At 42.4% G+C, this 25,839-nt stretch overlaps 1 long non-coding RNA gene across 1 annotated transcript in view; it reads right to left on the bottom strand.

Annotated features, from left to right (window-relative positions):
• Nucleotides 1-25,839, bottom strand: part of LOC147703277 (uncharacterized) — a 45,766-nt gene that overhangs the window by 7,387 nt on the left and 12,540 nt on the right. Inside the window, exon 2 of the long non-coding RNA XR_015297287.1 lies at nucleotides 25,391-25,456. This is a non-coding gene — a long non-coding RNA (uncharacterized LOC147703277). The remainder of the gene's footprint in view (nucleotides 1-25,390; nucleotides 25,457-25,839) is intronic.

The following is a 25,839-nucleotide window of genomic DNA, read 5'->3' as shown; positions in this document are numbered from 1 at the left end:
CAAAGCATGGTACAATGCAGGGTGTAGGGCAAAGAGGCATGCTATTTCGTTAGCTCTCCGCAGAAAAGACCCCGTAGCCCTAAGGCCGGCAAGGAAGGACTATAATAGAACTATAGTCTTAGCCAAACGGGAATGGGAGGAAGTGCACTGGGAAGAACTTAAATTGGCAGCTAAGTTAAAAGATTCTACTCAGTTTTGGGATCTTATAAATAAACATAATAGCAGGGGAGTAGACCCGATCTCAAATCATATAACAGAAAACCAATGGTTCCGCCACTTTTCTAATCTTTACTGTGGAGAAATTGATCCATTGGAAGCTGCAGACAACCATGTTGTCCCAGTGTTGGACCAGGTCGATCTTTTACTGGGAGACCCATTCATTCCCAGGAAGTTTTTACTGCTATAAAGAACTTTGGCCCACATGCATCAAGCACTTTTGCATTCGCAAACGGTGCGATTCCTTAAAATCGGCCGTTTGCGAATGCAAAAGTGCTTTTTCAGATGCATCATCATTTCTGAATGGAATTCGCTGATTTTGCGACTTTCCAGAATGCGAATGCATTTAAGGAATCGCAAATTTGCGATTCCTTAAATGCAATGCATCATTCAGAAATGAAATTGCGAGAACAAGGTTTGGAAGTGCAAATTACCACGAGGTTGAACCTCGTGGTAAATTGCGAAAAATGTTTAAAATGTACTAATTTACATTTTAAACGATGTCATGTTACAGACACACATGTCCTTAGGACATGTGTGTGTGAAACATCCATTTCAAATTACATTTCGGGGGTGCAGGGGGGGGGTTCTTTGGACCCCCCCCTGCACCCATGAAATTTTCTAAGTGCCATTCGCAATTTCCATTGATTCCTATGGGCCTTTTGGCCCATAGGAATCAATGGGAATTGCAAATTCGCAATTTTGAAGTCACAAAATATTTGCGAGTCGGTAAAAATTGCGAATTTTACCGAATCGGAAATATTTTGCACTTTCCATGATGCATCCCATTTTGCGAATCCATATTTGCGATTCGGTAAAATTCGCAAATTTGGAAACGCAAAACGGGAGTTTGATGCATGAGCCCCATAGTACCAGGCAAAGCTGCTGGTCCAGATGGTCTTCCCGGTGACTTACTTCGACATGACCCTACTGCCTGGTCATACTTTCTTGCTCCACTCATGAATCTTCTGGCCCAGGGCCACCCAGTACCCATTTCTTGGAAGGGAGCAGAAGTTGTCACTATATTCAAAAAAGGGGATAGAGAGGACCCTGCCAACTATAGACCTATAAGTCTAATTGATGTCATCCAGAAGGTGGTTTGCAGGGTCCTCATTTCCAGAGTTGAGTCTTGGTTGGAGGAAGGTAACATTCTAACTCATCTACAAGCAGGGTTTAGGTGAAGGGTGGGGGCGGTGGACCAGGTCTTTCGATTTTCTGCGTTTTTTTGGAAAATTGTTTCCATTGGAAAGGGCTCTTTATATCTGGCTTTCATGGTCCTGAAAACCGCTTTTGACCTGGTCCCTCGCCCTAAACTCTGGCAGGTCCTTCGCGACATGGGCTTCCCTCAGTTCCTCCTCGAGTTGGTTAAAATGATTTCACGATGGTACCTATGCTAAGATCAGATGGGGCAGTGTGGGCCAATTGACGGAGAGGGTTCCAGTAAGGAGAGGGGTCCGCCTGGGCTGTGTGATGGCTCTGACCTTATTTTCCCTTTTCGTAAATGGGGTGGCAGCCCATTTGCATGGGAAACCGGCCGAAGCCCCCGTCCTGGCGGGAGAAAAGACACCGACCCTTCTCTTTGCGGACGATACCCTTTTAATATCCAAAACCCCAATTGGCCTACAGAAACTTCTAGATAGATGTAACCAATTTTGTGAAGAGCGTGGTTTAACAATCAACACCACCAAAACCAAGTTTATGATCATGTCCCGGAAGAAAAGCCCCGGGAGGACCAATATTATTCTTAATGGCACCAAACTTGAGGGGGTGGACGCATTTGACTATCTGGGTGTCAGGGTGAACTCTAACTTGAAATGGGACTCCTATATGACCAAAATGCTCTTAAACCTCAAAAGAATTTCTGGAGCTATTCTAAGGGACCACAGAGCATCAGCTAGTATACCAATAGCACCAGTACTAGCTGTTTATGAAGGAAATGCCCTGGCAGCTTCTGTCTATGGGTCAGAACTTTGGGGCCTAGACAATACATCAGAGCTAGCCAAGGCCGAACACAAGTTCTGTAGGGGGATCTGGTAGGGTTGCCCCTCTCAACACGATTAAAACCCCTCCTTCATGATTTGGGCCGACACTCAATAGTAGATATTGCCCGCCTCAGCCCTCTACTGTATTGGGTGCGCCTTAAAAGGACGCCTGAGCTGGCAGAGTATGCATTAGTATTCGATGAATTAGTCAGATTGAATACTTCTAATAAGATCACACGGATAACTAAATTAAAGCAGCTGGTTACTACCATAGGGCTGAATGAAGAGTGGCTCTCGCAGTCACCACCCCCGAAAGAAACATTTAAAAAAATGTACTGGGACTGGGTTCAATCGGAGACCCTAAGAAATCCTAGTTGAGGTATATTAACTGATCAATTCTTAATCCATAAGCTGGTTAAGAAATTCGAACCTTTTTTAGATTTTATAAAAGTACCCAGAGATAGATCTCTCTTTTTAAAGTTAAGGCATGGGACGCTCCCATTGAATGAGTTTACAAAGAGATGGACGTCTACATTGCCCTGCCAAGCTAAATGCCCGGGCTGCCCTTGTCCCACAGAGTCGTTGGCACACTTTCTTTTTGCTTGTAAAGCATATAAAGAACCTAGGAAAAGGTGGTTACAACCATTATGCAAGCAATTGGGAGTAAGGCATTACAAAATTGACTGATGCAACTTCAGAGCTAGTTGTTTGTGGAGTTGCCAAATATGAGGGGAAAGTTTGGCTGATCCGGAATAAATTGATTCAAGGAGAAAGGGACAGTGACTGATGAATCAGTACGAGCTAATATTAACTGTCATTTCCTCTGTATTCTCGATGATTGTTTTATGTACATATTCATTGTTTTTAATGTATTTTATTGATTCTGTATATTGTCATTTTATTGTATGTTGTTATTCGCCATTGTATAAAGTGCAAATACTTTTATGATAAGCTTGTTTTATCGAATAAAGTACTTTACAATAAGGCCTGACTCAGAAATTAAGAAACTGACAATACAAGACTTACCTGAAGAACTTCAACAGACAGTGAAACCAGAGGTGTGGGATTTCACTGGAAAAGATGTAGGATTAATGGCAAATGTAGACCCGATCCAACTAGCCATAAAAGCAAATGCAGTATACCCAAATACCAAGCAGTATAAAATGAGTGCAGAAGTGAAAGCAGGGGTTGCCATTGAAATAAAAAGATTATTGGAAGCAAACATCATATAAGAGGTGATGAGCAGTCCTTGTAATTCGCCCATAATTGGAATCAAAAAGCCTAGTGGGAAATACAGGGTAGTGCAGGACCTGCGCAAGGTAAACAAAATTGTTGTCCCTTGCTGTCCTATTGTGCCAAACCCTGCGGTGATTTTGTACCAAATTCCATGGAATGCTGGATGGTTTACTGTCATTGACTTATGTCACGCATTCTTTTCGATCCCATTACATCCAGACAGCAAATTTCTTTTCTCATTTGAATTTGACAGTCATATCTATGTCTGGAATCGTGTACACAGAGAGTCCTTCGATTTTCAATCAGATTTTGAAAAGATGCCTTGAATCATTAGTCCTACTTGGAGAATCAGTTTTGGTCCAATACATAGACGACCTCTTGGTGGCGTCTAAAAGTCGGAAAGACTGTGTTACTGATACCATTGCCTTATTGAAACATTTAGGTAAAGGAGGACATAAAGTATCACCAGACAAATTACAGTTCTGTACCAATTCAGTGAAATATCTGGGGCACCAGATAGAAAAAGGTATCAGGAAAGTCACTTCAGAACGAATTAGGATAATTCGAAACATGGAATTACCAAATACTCAGAAAGAAATCAGAATGTTTCTTGGAGTAGTAGGATACTGTAGGCAGTGGATTGTGGGATTTGCAGTCCTAGCAAAGCCATTAATAAAAATGACAAAGAAAGGAGCAAAAGATCCAGTGGAATGGGATGATGAAAGCATGACATCTTTTGTGAAATTGCGAGACTGTCTATGCACAGCTCCTGCATTGGGAATGCCTGACTATTCAAAAAACTTTGCCCTGTTTTGTGACATACGAGACAATTGTGCACTTTCAGTCCTAACTCAAATTCATGGTCTGACTAGACGTCCGGTGGCATATTTTTCTGCTACCTTGGATCCAGTGGCGGCTGGATTACCTGGATGTCTGAAAGCAGTAGCTGCAACTTGCATGAGTCTTGAACAAAGTGAATCCATTGTAATGGGACATCCTGTAACTGTATATGTCCCACATGCAGTTGTAATCCTACTAACCCTAACCAAGACTCAGTACCTCACACCTAGTCGGCTGACTAAGTATGAAAGAATCCTGGTGGGTGCAGCAAATGTAACCATCACTCGATGTAATATGCTGAATCCAGCAACTCTATTACCAGATACACTGGTTGCAGAAGTCGAAGGAGAGGTCGAGCATAACTGCATTGACCTGACTGAATTTAGCACAAAACCACGACCAGATATCAAGGAAACGCCCCTGCCTATAGAAGATTTTGAATATTTTGTAGATGGCTCATGTGTAAGACATGAGGATGGAGGTCTAAGTGCTGCCTATGCCGTGTGCACTCTAGAAAAGACAGTAGAAGCATCCTACCTATTTGGAGTAAAGTCTGCACAGGTAGCTGAATTGGTTGCATTGACAAGAGCCTGTAAAAATGGGAAAAACAAGAGAATAACCATATACACTGATAGCCAGTATGGTTATGGGGTTGTGCATGACTTCGGCCAGTTGTGGCTGCAAAGAGAATTTATGACTTCCTCGTGTACTCCTATCAGAAATGGGAAAGTGGTGCAGAACCTACTGGAAGCAATCCAGTTACCAAAAGAATTTGCAGTGGTCAAGTGTGCTGCTCACAAATCTGGCAATGACGATGTGACAGCCGGAAATAGATATGCTGACCAAATAGCCCAACATTGTGCAAGACATAGAATGTCAGTCAATATCAAATTGGGGGGATACGGAAACAGCTGCCAACTTATGGTGTTTGAGGATGTATCAACTTGGGAGGAACTGAAAGAGTTGCAAAGGGCAGCAGAACCAGAGGAAAAGGAAAGATGGAAAAAATCTGGTTGTCGGCCAAGGAATGAAGATGGTGTCATTGTCTGTATTGATGGTATGCCTGTGTTGCCAGACAGCTTGCTTGCTCCTATGGCCCGACTGATACATGGAGATACACACATAGGGAGAGACACAATGGTCTGGGTTTTCAAACAGGAGTAGTACAATTCGAAGTTCAGGAACATTGCAAAGGCAGTCTGCCAGAGGTGCTTAACTTGTCAGCAATTTAATCCTGGGAAGAAAACAGTAGTGTTGCCAAGTACAATTGGAAAGGCAGAGGGCCCTTTTGTCAGACTATAAATTGACTTTATACAGTTACCCTGCTGTAAAGGAATGAAGTACATCCTTGTCATAGTCTGCCTATTCTCAAAATGGGTGGAAGCTTACCCAGCTAAGAAAAATGATGCTATTACTGTAGCCAAATTGTTACTAAGGGAACTGATACCTAGGTTCGGTTTTCCAGTCACAATTGAATCAGACAAAGGTGGGCATTTTTCAAATGACGTAATAGGTCAGCTCTGTGAAGCATTCAAAATTACACAAAAACTGCACTGTGCATATCATCCAGAGGCTTCTGGAGTAGTAGAACAGCTGAATGGCACTATAAAGTCAAGATTGGGGAAAATGTGTGAATTGGATAGACTCTTTACCTCTTGTCCTGATGGGACTAAAAAGTATTCCCATCAGTCCCCATGAGATACTGATGGGAAGAGTAATGCGGCAAGCATGGGTACCAGGACACAAACTGTTAAGTATTTCTGATGATTTGGTACTAGAGTACTGCAAGCAACTGGGTGACCAAGTGCGTTCTATCTCTCACCAGATTGGGGAAGACGCTGTCGCCAGGCCAACAACTCCAGTCCATAATCTGAACCCAGGTGATTGGGTTGTACTAAAGAAACACACCCGGTCGAGTTGCCTTGCACCGAAGTGGGGGAAGCCAAGACAAGTGATTCTTGTCACCACAACCGCGGTGAAGTGCGCAGGTGTTCCAAAGTGGATCCATGCCAGTCATACCAAGAGGGTGACAGAAGAAGAAGCAACTGAGGCTGAAGGTTGTGCAGCTGAAGGGTCTCCAGACATTGGTCCTGAAATAGCTGATGACGAACAACCGAGCACCAGTCAAGACAAGTGGGTCCCAGTAATCGATCTGACTCTCGATCCAATAAGAACCCAAAGATACACCTACTTAGATAGAGAGTGGGAGAGTGAGGACGAGACAGGACTAGAGGGAGATAATCAGATAATCGAAATCCATGTCAAATCTGATGAGGAGGAAGGTCAGATAGGGACAGGGCAGGTTATCAACACACCTCCAAGAACTCCAGAGACTGAAAAGGGACAGTTAGAAATTAGGGCTGAAGTTCATGGGGAAGAAAACCAAGGGTTCGAAGTGCATGAACAGGATCAGATAGAAATAGACGAATGCGTTCAGGAAACAGAATTTGAAACAAACAAAAGTCAAAATCAGCTTAACCCTGAACAAGGCCAGCTTAGTAACCAGGCAGAAGAGACTGAAATAAGACCGGGAACTAGTCAGACAGGAAGGGAAGAAAACAGCGTTGAAACAAATGTGCCACAACTGAATGAAAATAAACGACCGTTAGAAGAAAGCAAAACAACAGTGCCAGTTAAAAGACTCAAAAAGAAGAAAAGTGAACCAATATTCATAAAAAGACTGAGACTAAGATTGAAAACTGTAGAGGAAAAACTAGAGGACAGAAAAAAGGCCTCCAGTGAAAAGGAGAAAGCTGGAGCCAAGCCTAAAAGAAGAAGTGACCGAATAAAAAGACAAAACGAAAAGTATCAGAGTCCTGAGTGGACTTACCTAGTGTTAGATGAATTTGAAGACTTTGAGATAAGTGACGAGAGTGATGAAGAACTGATTGCTGACCAAGTTTCCGAAGAAGAAGATCCTACCTGAAAGTTACCTTGAGTAAGCAGCTTGTGAAAAAGGTTTCAAAGAGGTTGGAAAATTTCTTCTGAGCCACAATGTCTGATTCTAATGTGAATGGAAGACCTGGACGAAATTGTTGTAAAACATGCTGCAAAGTATGTTTGTGTAGTGTAGCAATAGTACTGATATTATGGATAGGACTAACAATTACTATTCCGTTTATGATGAGTAAAGACACTAACCTGTATCCTACTAAACAAGTGACAAAAGACACAGAAGCTTTGCCAACAGAAGAGACACCACGAAGTGTAGAAAGACATAAGAAAACAATTAGTCTTAGACCGACTAAAAAGGACTTAGATCCATCAGATGAGGGAGGACTACATTATCACAGAATCAAAAAAAGAACCCATTTAAATGTATTTGCAAACCTTTTAGTAGACTATGTAGAAGCCATGGAAATAGAAGACTGTTATGTTTGTATGAAGCTACCCACTTCTGTAGCTGAAGGTGTGACCGATCACCATTTACCCCTAACCTATGGAATCTTCTGTCGTATTTTAGCTAGCTTATTTTATAGAGGAACATTACAGTATTATTATGCTAACTCTGACGTAATCTTTTCTGAACTTCCAATACGTGGAAATCTGAATATTGTACATACTAAAAGTGATGTGACCCGTTACATGGGAGAATACTTTCTGACAATAGGTACTATAGATTTAGGTGAAGCACACAGAGATAACTTGACCTGTTCATTACATGAACAAGAGAAAATGTTTCTAAACATGGCAGAGAAAAGAAGGGAAAGTTTCCAAAGAAAGGCAAATGATAAAAGACAGAAAACTCCTAAATGGGCAGAAAACATGGAAAGCACCTCAAATGGTGAAGCTAACCCTGCTTTGTTGCTGGATTTCAAAAGAAAAGGGAAACTTTGTCTTCATAGAGAAAAGACTAGTTATTATAATAATATATTCATCGGTTCCAGTGAATGCGAACACAATTACAAGGTAATTGGAGGTTGGGGTTACAAAAATGGGTCAGAACCTGTGTTTCCCGGAATTTATTATATATGTGGAAACAAGGCTTATTTCAAATTACCGGATTATTGGTATGGAAGCTGCTATTTTGGAATTGTCTTCCCGAAAATATACCATGTGAATGAAGCCGCTGGAAGCAATGAAAATACTAATGGATTAGTGCGTAGTAAAAGAGAAAGTGTAGGAGAAATTTTAGGTGATATATTTAGTGCATTGATACCTGGAGTGGGAGTGGTTCTGAATACACACCGAATTTGCAAATTATCTACAGTGGTGGATCGGTTATCAACTGACACTGCTGCTGGTTTCCTGCTGGTCAACACCGAAATGCTTGCGATCAGATCAATGGTTTTACAAAATAGACTTGCTCTTGATACCTTATTGGCAAAAGAGGGCGGAGTCTGTAGAATGTTGAAAGCGCAACATTATTGCACTTACATTCCTGACAAAAGTGTTGAAATTAAGAGATATGTGCGAAATATAACTAATTTGGAAAAAGAGCTCAAACCACTGGAGGTTGACAGTGCCTGGAAGAGACTAACTGATGGTCTCTCCTCTGTAGGTAGTTGGTTTTCTAACATAGGTAAAAGTCTTGTGAGTAAAATACTGATGCCAATAGCAGGAATAAGTTTAATTGTGCTAATAATAATAATTTGCTGTTAATGTAATAATGCAAAAAGAAGTATGCTGTGAATAAGAGAGGAGTGAAACGGAATGTTGATGAGCTTGAATTAGAAGAACTGAATAATCAGATTTACAAAAAAATGAAAAATTACCATCCTAATAAGGATGCAGAAAAAAGGCTGAACAAAAAGTTCGTAGAAATTGAGTTGGGTGAAATGTAGAAGTTGGCATCTGGTTCCATTAATAGTGATGATAGTAAATATCATCAAAGAGGGGATTGATGGAGCAAGAATTTGCATAGTTCGCGACTTGCTTGTATTCATGAACCTCGAATAACGTTAACGTCTTAACCAACGTGTTTTGTCTTATTAATATTGCACTTTTATACTACACGGGCGTGTCCCAGTGACGCTTGCCTATGTGTTTACTAATCCTAACTACGCTTGCATATAAAATGGTCGCTGCTTTGCGGGATTCTAGTCTGCGCATGCGTCGGTCATACCATTGTGATGTGACGCACTCGCAGTTCTGGAGGGAACTTGTCGCTCATGCGCAGTAGAGCTAAAATGGCCGCTTTGTTTCTCACATGCTCTTCGCTTGCACTGCGCTTTAGCCCAGCTATTCTGTTCTGCTTAACTCCTAATGCTATAGTTATTATAAAGTAAGGGATGTAGTATAGCCAATCATGGTATACAGTGTATTCATTTTTTCCCGTGTTTCTAAATTGTTTTCGCTTACTTTTCATGTAACATTCTTCGGGGGCCTGGGAGAGAGGTGCTACTCCATCTTGGAAGCCCGTGCGGTACCAATCACATGATGGGGGAAAAGAGAGTCATACAGCAGTGGAACCCAGCCAGCTGGCTGCCGAAGCTAAGATGCTCATGGGAACCTGAACTGCGCCCCAGCGCGAAGATACTAACCCGTACTTGCATCTGTTACATTGTAATGTTGTACTGTGTACTCTATTGTTTTCTTAAACTCACATGCCATGGGAACTGGAATGTAGAGGATGGGTTCAAATATTGAATATTAATTATGAGAATGTCTTAAAATCAGGAGGTACAATGACCTAACCACCTCCCGTGTCCAATCAGAAATTGGGGATCCTTTCACTTGCAACATTCGTGGGTGGTACACTGACCCAAAAACAGTATAACTAGCCTAGGTTTAGCTAGAGAAATTGTCCGACTTGTCCGTATAGCTGACCTGTCACTGACCCAACGAACTCTATAGGTGATTGATACAGAGAGCTGCGGAGCACTCTGTCCGTAATTTCCACAAACTCAGTCGTAGTTTGGAAACCTTAAGTGCTGGCGAAGCACTTTTCTGCGAGATTCGAGAACCCAATCTGGGTTATTGGCAGATTCCTTGCAGAGAGGGAGTAGCGCAGGCGTTGCATCCGAAGCTGCAGGTGTTGGTCGTACCCTTTGGTGAGCCCTGTCCTGATCTAAATCCTGGGGTTATCCTGTCCTGACTGTCCATGAGGTGCACCTGCTCGCTTACTGGCATCATAAGTCCTTGAGGGTCCTTTCCCGCCTTTCCCAACTGACCCGTGGCCAGGGTTAGTCTCCATCCTGTTCTAGGTAAAAATATTTTCGTGTGGGTGTTTGTCCATCAAAAATCTTTCTCTCTCCCATCTTAAATAAAGCAAACTTGCCTATGTCAATTTCTCTGTCATTTGACTCTCACGTAAAGTATTTTACTAGCATGTTCCATATCTTCTCCCCACCTATAGTCAAATACTGAACTGATTATATATCTAGTATGTTCCATTCTTACCCTCCCTATAGAAAATAAGCACTTGTTGGTATAGAAACTTTCATGAGTTTCGGTTTTCTTACTTAACTGTTAGAATATTTGAAAGTTTACTTGATTAGTATGTTCCCTTTCTCTACCCACCTTTAGTAACGTTGTGAAAGTCTGATAGACTAAAATAGCGTGTTCCTTATTTTTTCCCCTCCCTTTATTCTTCGATTTATAAATGATTCTCACTATGATTCATAGCTACAGTATATTTCTAATCTTAGTTATTGATAGTCTGATCTGTGTAAATCTCATTCTCATGGCATTTTGATGATGAAAATTAATTAGATAAAGGTGGTGAAAACTTCTTGCGTTTGTGGTTATTACAAAATACAACAATTCATAATGTACATGGTATTTGTGTTTTCTACTTAATCCCACAGCTAGCTCCTGATCCATTGTGATCTTAGGTACCTGTTTTCCGAGGATTGGTAAGTCAGGTACACGGAAATAAATAGAAAGGAACAAGGATTACTGATAGCGGTGTGTAGGTTACCTGATTAATGAAATATAGTGATAAATATATGGGCCCAGGTGTGCATATTTGGTAAAATAAGAGTCGGGTGACCTGCGCGCTCTATCATATGCTCCTCCATTTTACGCAATTAAACTTTACAACAATGCACTGTACCACACTCCACTTTACTTAAGCTCACTGTATACCACTAACTTTTACACTAATCTACTCTATAGCATTCCAATATACCTCACTCAAGTGTACACAATTTCAGTTTATGATATATATATACGTATAAATATATATGAAGTTATATTAAGAATCTAGTTTCCATAGAAAAAGTATTTTTTGACTTGCCTATAACTTAGGAGTGGTTTGACTAATCTTCCTAAAATTTTGCAAACAAAGTTTCAAAGTGTGTTCTGCGTGTCATGGAAACAAGAATGGTCAGTGTGGAGGTACTCTGACCCCATGTTTGAGAAATAGGGGTGTTGGTGACACGAGTTATGTGTCCAAAATTCTTTTTTTTTATTATCGGTCACTGTTACAGACTCAACCAGAAACCTACACGCCCATTCACATAGCCAGCCAGACACTAAGGCACCCACTCTCAGACTCAGTCAGAGACCCATGTGTGTACTCACGTAAGCATTCAGAGGTTCATGAAGTCACTCCAAGATGTACTCATATACTCATGCACTCAGGTTCAGGTTTTAAAGTCTTTATTTTGATATCAAAATCATAAAAGACAGCGTTTAAAACAGTTTAAGACATTTGAATTTTGAACAACTTAACAATGCTCATTTATGATGACATTTTAAAATAGCAGCACCATTGACATAATTCATTATGACTATACTTTAAAAACATTTTTGAAGTTAAGAAGTTATTAAACATCCAAGAAATACAAAGACAAGCCTGAGCGAAACATATTTAAAAGTTTAAAAAGAGACAAAAGAGACAAAAGTAAGCAGAACCCTTCCTAGTACACAAGTTGGAAAGCCCTATTGAAGGTTTTGTCTGGTTCTTGCCCTGATAGCCCAAGCCCACCCTAAAAATGTGGCTATGCTCACCACGATCACCTCTGAAGTATTAGTTTTTAAAACCCAAATAGCCTCAGAGGACCTTCTAAAAGGGAGGCGCTGAAACAGAGGTTTTAACCATTTTGTTCGTGGTGCTAAGTAGGTCTGGCAGGCAAAGAGGAAATGGCCCTCGGTTTCTTTATGGCCTGGGCACCAACTGCAAAGGTCCGTTCCTCCATTAACCCATTTTTTTGTAAAGGAATTCAATGGCAGGGCTCCTACCCGAAACTGGTGGTAAAGTTTCTTGTCTAGCGGTTTGGTGATAATATCCCAATAGGTCTCTCGGGAGGGATCCAACTTAAAGGTCAGAAACCTTCCCGTTAGACTAGCGGAGCTGGAAGCAATCACTAACGATTGACGGGCCAAGGCCCAGTACAATTCCTTGAATTCCTGTTTAGAGGGAAAAACGTTGGTACTCGGAGATATCCAAAGCTGTTCCAGTCCCATTTCGACCAGAATGGTTTTTACCGTTTTTAGCCATGGAATTCTCCCAGAACCCCCGATTGACCTAACTTCAGCCAACTCTTTCGCAAAAAGGGTAAGGTCGGGGAGGTCCATATACGCCTCCAAAGGGCCACCAGTCTAAATCTTGCCATCTCATTAATTGGGTTACACCCCAGGTCCAGGCAGAGGGGTGTGGAAGGGGTTGATTGGGGTAGCCCTATCAAGCTCCGTAGGAACTTACACTGAATTCTGAATAGGCTTGAGAGATCCATATATCCCCAGAGATCTGCACCATATAGGATTGCAGTGTTGATCCTAGTATCGTAAATTTTTAACGCTGGGGTGTCCCGTTTTGTAATTGATCTCCTTTGCTCATTCAAGAGGCAGCCAGTAAGTCGGGCAAATTTGTGCTGTTGGGCACCGACTTGGTCTTTCCATCCCAAACAACGATCCAAGGTGACTCCCAAGTACGTCATGGTTTCAACTTGTTCCAAGTTGACTCCACTCATACTTACAGAGCTCCAGACAGAATGACTCCTGTTAAGGACCATGAACTTGGTTTTGCCCACATTTATCTTAAGATCGTTAATGGCACAGAACTCCTCAAAGCGGTCCAGCGCCCGCTGCAGACCACTGCGTGTTTTTGAGAGGAGTAGGGTGTCGTCGGCAAAGATGAGCATTGGGAACCTTGTCCCAGCCAGCAGAGGGGCATCAGTGGGGGTATCTGCAAAGAATTTAACTACCTGATCAATGAATAACAGGAAAAGTGTTGGCGCCAGGACACACCCCTGACGGACACCGCGTGTCACGGGGAAGGGTTCTGTCACTTGTCCCTGGCCTCCCCACCTCACCCTTGCATAGTTGTCCTCATGCATTTTAACTATCAGATCAAGTAGTTTCTTTGGTAAACCTAAGTCCCTCAGAACACACCACAATTTAACCCTCGGCACTAGATCAAAAGCGGACTTCAGATCAATAAACGCGGCAAAGATGGTTCCACCGCTGAGTAAGACCACCTTCCAGTAGATCATGCACTCACTCACAGATCTACTCAGACACTGACACACACACTCACAGACCCACTAAGAGACTAATGCTTCCACTCACACACCGACTGAGAGATTGATGCACCTACTCATAGACCCACTCAGAGACTCTTGCACCCAGTCATAGACCCACTCAGACACTCACACACTTATCTACAGACCCACTTAAAGACTTTTACTTCCACTCAAACATCCAGTGATAGACAGACCCACTCAGAAATGTATGCACCCACTCATAGATCCAATCGCAGTCATGTACAAAATGTACATACCCACTCAGGACTCATACATGCACTCTTAGACCTACTCACCTCCTTAAGCACCCACTCACAGACCCATTGAGCGACTTATGCTTCCGCTGACACACTCACTGAGAGATTGATGCACCAATTCACAGACCTACTCAGAGACTGATGCACCCAGTCACAGACCCACTCCGACACTCATGCAACAACTCACAGAACCACTCACACACTCCCTAACTGAATAACAGACCCACTGATACACTTATGTTTACACTAACACACCCACTGAGACAATTATGCAGCCTACACAGACTCACTAAAGGCTCATGATCCTACTGACATACCCACTCACAGAATGATATTCCCAGTCACAGACCCACTTGAAGACTTTTGCACCAAGTGACATTCCCAGTGAATTATAAATACACACTATTATAGAGATATTGAGACACTGATAAATGTTTTTATAGAGTTATTTAAATAGTGATTTATCTAGTGTAATGGTTAGAATTAATTATATAGTTATAATTTTTGCGTCTGGTGGTGATTTGGTGGTGGTGACTTGTGATTTCCTGCTTTTGCTTTGTATTTTTGCAACATATTTGTAATGGTCAGTATTACCGACGTCATTGCGACTCCCGGTGTTACAGCAAAAATGGAAAATAGGTTTGAGAGATGGTTTCTGTAGAAACTCTCTAGAAAAACATGGCTCTAGAGGATACAGTAATAAACCCCTAGTGTGTAAAATACTGTAATATATGTAAATAGATGTGTTTTACACTGAATGGGAAAGCTGCGATCATCACAGCTAATGACGTCATCTTAAAGCCCTAAATAACTATGAAAACTGAAAAGTTATTTCCAAGATTTTCTTTAAAGAAAGTCAGTACAAAAACATGAGTTTAAACATGTTTTTTTAAGAACCATGCGGCTGCATTTTTAAAGGGACTGTGAAGGCATTCTGTCCTGGAGGCACATTTTTAGCAATAAAATGCTGTTAATGCCAATTGTCTGAGTGGGTATTTGCCCTAGGGGCACTCTAGAGCTTGATGTAACACGGGGCTGCCCTTGCCGTAAGAACACGCACCAACCCTGGATTTGTGGGTGCCACAAGGCTTCGTATTGGCTTTGCCTCTATGTGGGACAATTGTTACTGGATCGTAAATGCAACTCTTGGACGAAGGCCCATCTGAGGGCTTGGAACTTTGCTGGCAACAGGGAAGAGAATGATTGGACACACTACAAAGACCATAATTCATTGCCCATCCAGGGTGTGGTATTAAAATTAATTTGAAGGGTGTGTTTTTTGCCCTACGTGACAGCCGAGGCTTTGAGAAAGAAGTATGGATGCTTCGAAACGCGTCAGCAACAGCGGCTGCATTTTTAAAGGGACTGTGAAGGCATTCTGTCCTGAAGGCACATTTTTACCAATAAAATGCTGAAATGCTGTTAATGCCAATTGTCTGAGTGCGTGTTTGCCCTAGGGGAACTATATATACATACATTTATATATATATAAATATAGTTCTGGCGGTCGCCAGTGGATAGTTATAGCTAAAACCTAGTTTCCATAGGAAATCCGCAACATTCTATTGGGAATAACTTTTGCACCGGTGGACGAATCTTTGTGAATTTCTCCAAGAAAATGACCTGCTCCTCTCCGCTCCTTCCCTGCAAGTTATGGGGTGATTCGTGTAGCGGGGGCTGAGAAAAAAGGGGATCCCAAAACTTGTTTTCCCCATGCAATTTTCCATAGGACCTATAACCGGGGCTACAGCCCGAACGGCTGAACGGAATTACACCAAATTTGGCAAAAAGGTAGAGTTCTGTTCGTAGATGGGTCTTTTTGTTGAATGGTGTAAATCCGTTCAGTAGTTCCTGAGAAAATCAAAAGTAAAATCATAACTATATATTGGAGGTGTTACGGTGCGCTCACTGTCCGTGCACCTTCCCTAGCACGAGCTGCATGCTAATTGGATGTCAAGTGTCTGTCAACACTCCAAACCAGGAAGTGTTGGCAGCCAGCTTGTGCCTCGGTAGAAGCGAGGCACAAGAAAGCTGAAAACGAATGTGTAAAATACACAAAGGGGGCAGGGTAGACACACCTGGTCCCACAAGGACCCCCAAGGGCAAAAAATATATATATTTTTTAAAAATCCCACGGTGTGCAAACTTCACAAAAAAAATCCCAGTGTTTTATTTATTAATAATAGCCCCCGGGGGGACCAAATTCCGGGGGCATATTTTATCAAAAAAGTGTGGGGGGGTCCCAATCCGCCCCACACTGCCCTGGGGACCACCACCCCGGGGCAAAGTTATTATGGTAGTGGAGGGATAATAGAGCCCCTCTGCAGCCCCGGGGACCGCTACCCCCGGGGCTTTAGTATTTGTGATGGGGCCTCTAAGACCCCCAGAGCCCCAGGGATCGTTACCCCCGGGGCTTTTTATAAGTGTGCTGGGGGGCTCACTGCCCACCCGCAGCCCCAAGGACCACCAACCCCCGGGGCTTATTTTTTAAAAATTAAACCTGTGTGTGGGGCTCAAGCCCCCCCACACGTCCCGGGGACCACCACCTCTCCGGGGCAGGCACTAATATATAAATTGGGGGGTCTGTGATGGACCCCCACCCCCTGGGACCCCCACCCCAGGTGCTTTTCTATGTTGGGAGGGGGGCTGTGCGTCCCCCCTCCTGGAGCCATTGATGGCCCTGAGGACCACCACCTCCCCAGGGCAGGCTCCTGCACTGTCCCAGGGTACCTACCCCCAGGACACTGATGTTTACTGTGGTAGGGCAGAGCCTCGCGGCTCCCATCCTACCACAGCAAATTGCTTTTCGTCAGAGAGAGCAGCATGTTAGCTGCTCTCTCTGATGAAAAGCAATGCCGGCTCCCAAAGGATGTGGGGAGACGCCTGGGGCCGTGGTGGCATTGGGGATCCCCCCACGGTCTACAACATTTTTTTTTAACCCGGGGGATGGGGTCCCCGGGGTTCTAAAAAAATTGATGTAGAGACTATTTTTTTTTTTTTTACGATAGATGCACCGTACGCGAACGGTGCAAATTTCGTAAGTCGTACCGTAAGCGCACGTAAGCAAGAAAAATAAGAATTTTTTTAGATATTTATGAAGTGTATGTATTTATGTGTTGTGTGGCTCTAAAAAGAGCCCTTGTGTTTATTGTGAGATGTTAGTACCTACAAGTAAGTACGATGCAGAGTCTAAAGTTCATGAGGAAGACTCTGTTCCCTTCATCTGTGAATTGTACACCATCTCTCCTATAGATGCCTTGCATATTGAAATGCAGATTGTTGTTGTAAATGGACCCCATTCTAAAGTCTCAGAGAAACGCAGAAACAGATTTATTCACATGTTTCCTAGCTTTCTCAATTTGTGGACAACATTGATTGGACCAGTTCGATTTCTGCCTTTGACATATATTAGAATAGACAAAGGCAGTTTGGGGGAAAAGCGACATCAGTTCTGTAAAGGTGTCCTTCATAAACATTTCCAGTCCTACCCCAGTCAAAGTGCCTAGGTCATTGCTACCACTGTGCACAATTATGAGGTAAGGTTTTTGGAGATGCATAAAGGATTTCACCAATGGCATCAATTAGTGCCACTTTAACCCTCTCTGTTCAATCCATTTAATGTGCCCATTTGATAAACCTAGGTCTTTGTGAGTTCCTTTCTGTTGTGCGTACCTTTCACTCCAGAAAATATAGCTGTGTCCCACAATCCACACTTTAAATATCTTGAACAGAGGTCTGGATGTACTGAGATGGTCTCTGTAAATGAAAGGGCTGTTTGAAGATTTTTTTTCTCAAATTGTGGATAAGTGGAGTTTTGAAAAAAAGCAAAGAAGTGATTGGTTGTTTGGAATGTTACTAGCTACAAAGGTAGGGTCCAATGTTCAGTTTTTTAAAAGCCTGTTATTTATTGGATAAGAAAAAGTGATAATAAAGAACATTACTTAAGATAAGCTAATATATTGAGAAGTCAAGCACACTTGCTGTTTTGATTTGCAAAAATGTATTATGAACTTTTCACCTGTATTGTCAGTTAGGTGTTCTCTGAAGTGTTTCTATGGTAACAGGCAGAATGTGATTGGGGGAAGGGTTTAAAGTTTTGTGAGCTGGAAAGGGTTGAAAAGTTCCAGCATTTTAAAAGTGTGTTTCATTTTTAGTGTATGAATAAAGTTCCAGCATTTTAAAAGTGTGTTTCATTTTTAATATGTGAATAAATGAGATGTGTAATTTATTTGTATATGTGTGTGTGGTTTGAAAGTGTATATTGACAGGAATTGTTTGCTGTTTGCTATAGGATTTTTAGTCTGCCTTGGGTTAATTAGGGGGTTTTACAATGAACCAACCAACATATAAACACATAAACTTGAAAGATATATGTAAAATATATTTTTTTAAATGATTTTTTTCATGCCAGGGTGCGCTTCCGTAACGAATTGCGAAATTTGCACGGTATGCGTACGGTGCATCTATTGTAAAAAAAATTAGTTTCTAATATTCATTTTTTATAATCCCCGGGGACCCCATCGCCCGAGGCTTAAGTTATTTGTTTGCGGGTGCCCTCTGCCCCTCCGGAGCCCCGGGGACCGCCACCCCCCTGGGGCTTCACTTAAATAAAAATAATGATTGTGTGGGTGGGGGCTCTTTGCCCCTCAGTCACCCCAGGGACCACCACCTCCGGGGCTTTTCTATGTTTGCAGGGGGGCCGCGTGGCCCCCCTCCTGGAGCCATTGATGGCCCTGGGGACCACCACCTCCCCAGGGCCAGCTCCTGCAATGTCTCGGGGTGCCTACCCCAGGACACTGCTGTTTGCTGTGGTAGGGCAGAGCTCCCACCCTACCACAGCAAGTTAGCATGTTAGCATTTTAGCTGCTCTCTCAGACGAAAAGCAATGCCGGCTCAAAGAGGACGTGGGGAGCCAGCTGGGACCGTGAGGGCATTGGGGCTCGCCCCACGGTCCCCAACGTTTTTTTTTTAAGCCCCGGGGGATGGGGTCCCCGGGGTTTATGAAAAATTTGTAATAGACACTATATTTTTTGGGGAGATAGATGCACTGTACGCGTACGGTGCAAATTTCGGAAGTCGTCCCGGAAGTGCACCCTATCATGACAAAAGTTATTTTAAAAAGTATATTTTACATATATCTTTCAAGTTTAAGTGTTTATGTAATGGTTGTAATTAGAGTTCTCTGTTTATTGGTACTTATAAGAAAGTACTTATGCATAGCCTTAACTTGATGAGGACTAGTGTTTTACTGTGTGCTGAACATTTGACCTCTGTTTACAGTAGACTCTGTTTACAGTAGACTTTTGCATGATGGTGGTAGGGTGGAAAGATATGTCAGTTGGAAAGGTTTGAAATATTGAAACAATAGAAATGTGTGTTTGGTTTTAAATTATTGTGGAAAGGAATTTGATTTGTTAGTAATGTTTATTTATGTGTAGATTGAGGGAAAATGTGCCATTTCTTTGGTTGTGCTGCAAGCATTGGAGCAGAGAGATTCTGTATAAGGCTATCTGCTGTGTGAGTGGCATTCTTCTTAATCTACTAATCTGTCTGACAGGTGAGTTAAAAAGTTGTAAGGGAATGTATATGGTGCATTTTAATTTTTTTTAAAGTAAAGTGTTTAATCTTAAAAAGTTTGCTGAATCATATTTGCAGTTTGTTTGGTTTTGGATAACTTTTGTGGTAAATCATTTGGTAAGTTAATGTATTTAGTTAGTCAGCTTTGTTGAATAAAGTGCAGTACTATAAAATGTAGAATATGTACAGTCACTTATACAATGCTGCAGTTATTATAGATAGAGTGCTGTATACAGTCTTAGGCAGATTTACAAGCAGCTTGGGCCTCTTTCTTGTTGCATTCTGTCTCATGTTTGGATGTAATGCTGGCAAAAAAGTAATGCTGCAAATTGGAAATGTATTTTGAAAATGAGTCAGGTTTCTGCACTGTAATGTAGTGATCATATACATGGGCTGTGTTCTGTCACTTAAACCTTTTACTGAGGTAAATGCGTTTTGGTAAAATGTATGGTTTTGAAATTTCTGTCCAGAATCACACTGAGTGTCTGTGTAAATGAAAGAATTATATTTGCACCTTTTTTCTATAATCTCACCTGTTTCTCCTCACTGTTTACCTCTCTCTGCTTATACTGTCCTCTCTCTTCTGATATTCCCACTCTTTCCATATTTTCACTTGTCTTTCTTGATAGTGCTGCTTCTTTTCAAACTGCTGATGCGGTTGTGTCTGCATCATTAGAAATGTCCAGAGCTGCCTCTTCCCGTTCCTTAATCCACTCTTCGGCCATATGTCAAATGTTTTATATATATATATATATTTAGTTATCATTTTTGGATGTTCTGCTGGGCATTGACTGTCTGCATTTTTGTGATTTTGTGACATATCCGCAATATGGTCAGTCAGAGTGTGCTTTTGTAGACAATTGCAATGGCTACTCCTGGGTGCTCGGGGTGGTCCATGCAGGTGAATTTGTAGCCGTCGTGGATGATGATGATGGCGTTGTCCATTCCGGAGCAGAGGTTGGTCCACGTTTCTGTGAAGAAGGAGATGTTTGAAGAGGTGGCATCAAGTTGGTCCCTGATTTCTGTGGCGTGTTTTTGGAGGGACAACACCTAAAGAAGGATGCAGTTGAGCCACTCAGCTGTGTTGTTCGATGGGTGGGTGGCAATAGGCGTTGGTGTACTGATGTGGCAGAAGGTGCATTTGCAGTTTTGAAAGGAGCAGGGTGGAAGAGAATTCAACAGTGTTGCTAGATGGCAAGATGGCAGGTGGTGTGGTGTCCAAGGGTGTTAGTGTTGTAGCAGTGGAGTGTCCGAGAGGAAGGGTCCTTGGTGCTGGGTGCAGTCCTTGGGCGGAAGAACGCTGACGGGCTTGACTTTGGCGCACCCATGGACCACCTGCTGCCCATGGCGGCACAACGGCCGCTTTTACGTAGTGCTACGGGGGACTGGACAGCTGGGAAACACGGGAGAGGACACTGGAGGGGGTGGGGATGTGGGTGGGAGCGGGCATTGTAAATATGTTTTTAAATAATTCTTCCCGTGAGGCCGGGTCCTGCATCTTCTGTGCTCCTAATTCTGCTTCTAGAAACAGGGAGCAGGCAGCCAGTCTCCCTCTCCTAAGCCAACAACAATGCTACAATACAGCATTGCGATTGTTGCTGAGCACCATGGCAAAGGGCGTTTAGCCAGGGGCTGGAGGGGTGGGCATATACTCCATGCAGGCGGTAATGCAGCCTGCATTGCAAACAGGGAAGTGTGCATGACTGCTTTGGGTGGCCTGATCGGGCCAAGCAAACAGGCATTGGGCACTTGAGTGGGCATACCACTCCGCCCTTGCCCTGCTCCATGAGTAGAGCAGCCCCACCCACCCTCCCGCATGCAGAGGAAGTATAGCCTGAGTACATCAGAAACGTGTCATCATGTTATGTTTCCTCTTCTTGTACTGCTTGAAAGCCGTGGGGTGACGCTCTTCTGCCAAAGCGGAGGATCCACCACAGGGGATGCGTCACTGACAGGTGCAAGGCCTGGGCCTGATTCGACCCAGGCATCCTCAGCTACATGTCCCACCTTCTCCTCATCTGGACTTTGACACTGTGGCACAATCTTCTGCACTCTCTCCAACAGCCAGCAGGACTCATCCAGCAGGAGGTAGGATTTCACAAGCATGGGTATAGCAGTCACCGCCAAGTCCATAGGGGAACCTCCTGATGCAGATGATGCAAGAGGGCCCCATTTGCAGCGATCCCACCACACAATTTCTAGGCAGCTCAGTGGCCTCACCCTCCACAGCGTCCGGCAAGTACAACATACTCTGGCCTGTTTTGCAGACAGTCACGGGCCATCATTGGTAATTTCCTCTGAGCACCCCAGTGTAGTGGTGGCGTGTGGTTTGAGATGCAGTCCTCCCTATGTTGGTGCGTAGTAACACCCTATCAATCACAGCTCCAAGGGGCACCAGGCAGTCTTCTCCCACAGGTCAGCAATGTGTCTTTATCAGATCTGGCAGACTTCACCACCAGGTAAGGTTGATTGCTGATGCCTCAATGTCTACCGCCATGGCCCATCAACTCCAAAGCACCTCTGCAGCCTCCTCCAGGTCCATGCGCAGGCAAAGCGAGGCCTCCGGGCCTCGGGGACTGTCTGGCCTTTCAAAATTTTAGATGCTATGGTGTTGCAAGGAGTGCACAATAATATGGGATGCATCACTGGTTTTGCCCAGTGATGAACCTTTTTCCATGATTTTGGCCCTGAATTTCCTCTTCCCCTGGGACTTAGGCTGGTGATCCTGGGCTTCGGAGGGGTTGTTGATCTGTGCTGCACTTGGTCTTTGCTGGTCCATTCTGAATTCCATTAGTATTGTTTCCTATTTTTCACTTGAGGTGGACTTATGGGCTATTTTTGCCACTAGAGGCAAAAAAAGTCACATTGGGCTGACTACGGGGAGAGTTTTTTGCCGCTAATGGGCCTTTCGTCAGTTTTCACCTGCTAACATCAGCATTCATATCACCTTCACACTAGTGATAGCAGCAGTTTTCACCTAGGCTACCTGAAACTATCTCCATGTAGCAACGTATTGTAAATACATCGCTAACAGGTTGATAGTTTTTAGTGATAGGCAGTGTTGAGAAAACTACTGCTAACTATAGTTCGCATTAGTTAGCGGCTGTTCTTGTTCAAGTACCCCTACTTTTTTGTGTTTTGGTTTGTGTTTGCTATATTGAAGTGAGTGTATTTGAGTTATATAGCTAGGTTAACTGCATATTAAAAACTGCAGGATAACATAGAAACTGTTTTTGTATTATGTGTAAGTCAGGAGTAAAGTAGTTGGTATGTTGGCTAGAATAAAAATATAAATATACTTTTTTTTACAGAATAATATCTACATAACTACAACAGCTAGAATGCCTACAAAAGCTTGGAGGAAAAAGCAACACAAGCAACCACAGTATCTAGGCCGAATCAAGAACCAAAAGGGACAAAATGTAGAAGATGTGCTGAAAGAAAAAAGATCTACTAGTCGGAAAACAAAGTAATTTCTTTAAAATATACATAGCCATTTAGAAAGATTACAAAATAATGAAAATAAAAACCAAACTATGAGAAAGAATAAGAGTGGAAAAATTGTATGGTGCAAGAACAGGAAATACTGTAACAAAGGTGGACACACCTTAACCAGGAGACTAAATAAGTTTAAGGAAATAAGAACCAGGATGTTTTATATTAGAGTGGTTGTAAATCTACTGAAAAATATGAAGAAGTTCAGAAGAAGGAGAGAGGCATTTAAGCAGAAAGAAAGATTTGGGGGAGTAGTTGATAAAGCCTTTGCTTTGAAGAGGAAGCTTTTCATTTGGATTATAAATTGAATGAAGACTTGTCAAAATGGTGTTGTGCATGAAGAGACAAAACCAGAAGAAATGATTAGTGAATGGAAGTAACTTTTGTACAGTTTTTAGTAGAGAATGGACACATACTTCTAGTATAGAGTATTTCTTTGATGGAGAAAGCTACCTTCAGGATAGCACGATATTTCATGATATTGATAAAATAGGACAGTGTTATGAAATGAAGAATGGCACTCCTATAGGAAAAGAGGTGATAGTACCTAGAAATGTAACACAAGTTATTGCAGAAGAGGTACAGGGATGGCACAATCAGACCCCTATATACAAATAGAATTTTAGTACTGTTTGTAGTATTTGACAGCAATCCATTGATATATTAAGAATACTTCTATGTCTTTCCAAGATGAAGTTTCAAACACAAAATACATACTTTACAAGGATTGGATCCTTGCAAGGTTATAAAGCATACAAATGTACAGGGACATTCTCTAGCTAGTTTATCAAAGAAAGTGTGCCAAAGCACCTTTTATCATTTCAGGATGATATCTGTACATCCCTCAAAGTTTTGTTAGGAGACTGTACTGTGTGAAAACTCCTGCTTTAGGTTTACAAGAATGGAATAGGGAACTTTTGCATGGTAATGTGGCAGAGGTGGAAAAAGTTTGTGACAATGTCCAGTTTTGTTTCTTTGGTACTAGGTCCCCGGACGCTAGGGAAAATGAAGAGTTGATAACAGGAGGAGCTGCAGAACAGGACACGGGTACTACAGATAATAGTTTTGAAGATGTGATTACAAGATTTAAGACAGAGTGCTCAGAAAAAACAGAGTATGTTTTTGTATGTTGTCAACGCACTCACTACAAGATTCAAAGACGGACAGTTGACTTGTATTTTAAAAGTGAAAAAGGAAATAATGATAACTGGCAAAAGTTTGGACAGTGTGGGAAAGCAGGGAAAGTCAAAGGGTACAGAGCACCTCAAGCAGAATGTCATGGCAAAAAACTGTTGTACAAGGAGCTGCTTCAGATTTACCAGGACAAGCCCTGCCATTAGCATGAATTAGAGTGATTGCTATGGCCTGGCTAAGTAGAGTTGATGTGTGCACAGAACTCAACTATAACAATCTAATAGGGATAAAGTGGCATATTAGCAAGCTGAAGTATCGACGCTTTTTCGGCGAATTGTGCCGAGAAAGCGGCAATGCTTCCAGCGCCCTATTAACAAGGGCATGCTAACGCCTGCCTCAAGCCCACTATGCATGTCAGCGAGAAACATCGCTAATGACATGCAAAGTGGGCGTTCCCACGTCCAACCACATGTAAAATGGGGTTGGAGTTGGGAACACCCTATTACCAAGGCAGGCGCTGGGAGAAGAAGACCGGCGATAAACTCGTTTATCGCAGGTCTCCCAACGCCTGCTCTGACCAGGTGTTAAGGCATTGATAACATGGGGGTGTGGATCATAACGCTGAATCCACCCCCCTCTATATTATCAAGGCACACTTTAGTGCATGAAAACAACGTTTGTTTTCATGTGCTAATGTTCCATATCGCCGACCATCGCCGGATTTAATTTCGCCTACATGTTGATAATTGCGCGCTAACACGGCGAAAAAATCCGGCGATATGGAAATGTGCGATGTGCGTTATATAATGCACATCTAGATAATATGCCCCAAAGTCCTTTGTACATCAGGCCCATTGTTTTGTTATTTTGCAGAAATGTGCTGGGTTTATTTCTGCAGAAACAAAATGCTGGGAATTTGGCAAAATATGGCAGCCGTCCAGATTCAGCCTTACAAAATTACTTCCATCACATTAGCAAAAGCAATTTATTTGAAGAGATCTCCAGCAACCACCCACCTACTCCCCCCCTCTACCCGGGGGAGGAGGTGGGTGAGTCAGCTACCTGTGCAATCCCAAATCATCCCCTTATTTTGTTGAAAGTATAAAAAGCATACATATGTGTACAGGCCATTCATTATTTTATTATCCCTCTCGTGCTTGATTTTGAATCACTATGATCTGAGGCACCATTTAAAATCAGGTTAGAGGCTAAGTAAATAAAAGCAAATACAAATCAATCTTACTTCCTTCTGTAGTGCGCAGCCAAGACCTTGGAGCCCGTCCACTACTACTTCGAGATCTTTGCCTAGCTACAAAAGAGATGAAGAAACAAAGTGGTCAGAAGAATTGTCCAAACATTATATGAAACAGTTTTTTTTTCAATAACTTTAGCTTGCAACATTATTGGTACTTTTAATCTTCATGGTTTGATAACTCTATTTGCATGTATTTTCTTTAGAATTTCAGAAACAGCTTAAAGTGTTTTTTGCTTTTGATGAGCACAGATTTTGCTGCCTGCATGTTCGATTTGCTCCTAGTATTTGATGACCAAGACCACCATGAATTCCTAATTTATGTGTGAATTGTGTCTAAAGTATTGCAGAATAGCTGTATAAAGCTACTTTCTGTTAAGGTCATTCAAATGGATGGTACATATACATTTCCAATCAACCAGCAAATACCTATGTACTTA

Source organism: Lissotriton vulgaris, chromosome 7 (genome assembly GCF_964263255.1).
Source record: "Lissotriton vulgaris chromosome 7, aLisVul1.2, whole genome shotgun sequence".
Lineage (NCBI taxonomy): Eukaryota > Metazoa > Chordata > Amphibia > Caudata > Salamandridae > Lissotriton > Lissotriton vulgaris.
Note: the sequence above shows the minus strand (reverse complement) of the source record. Positions and strands in the feature narration are given on the sequence as shown.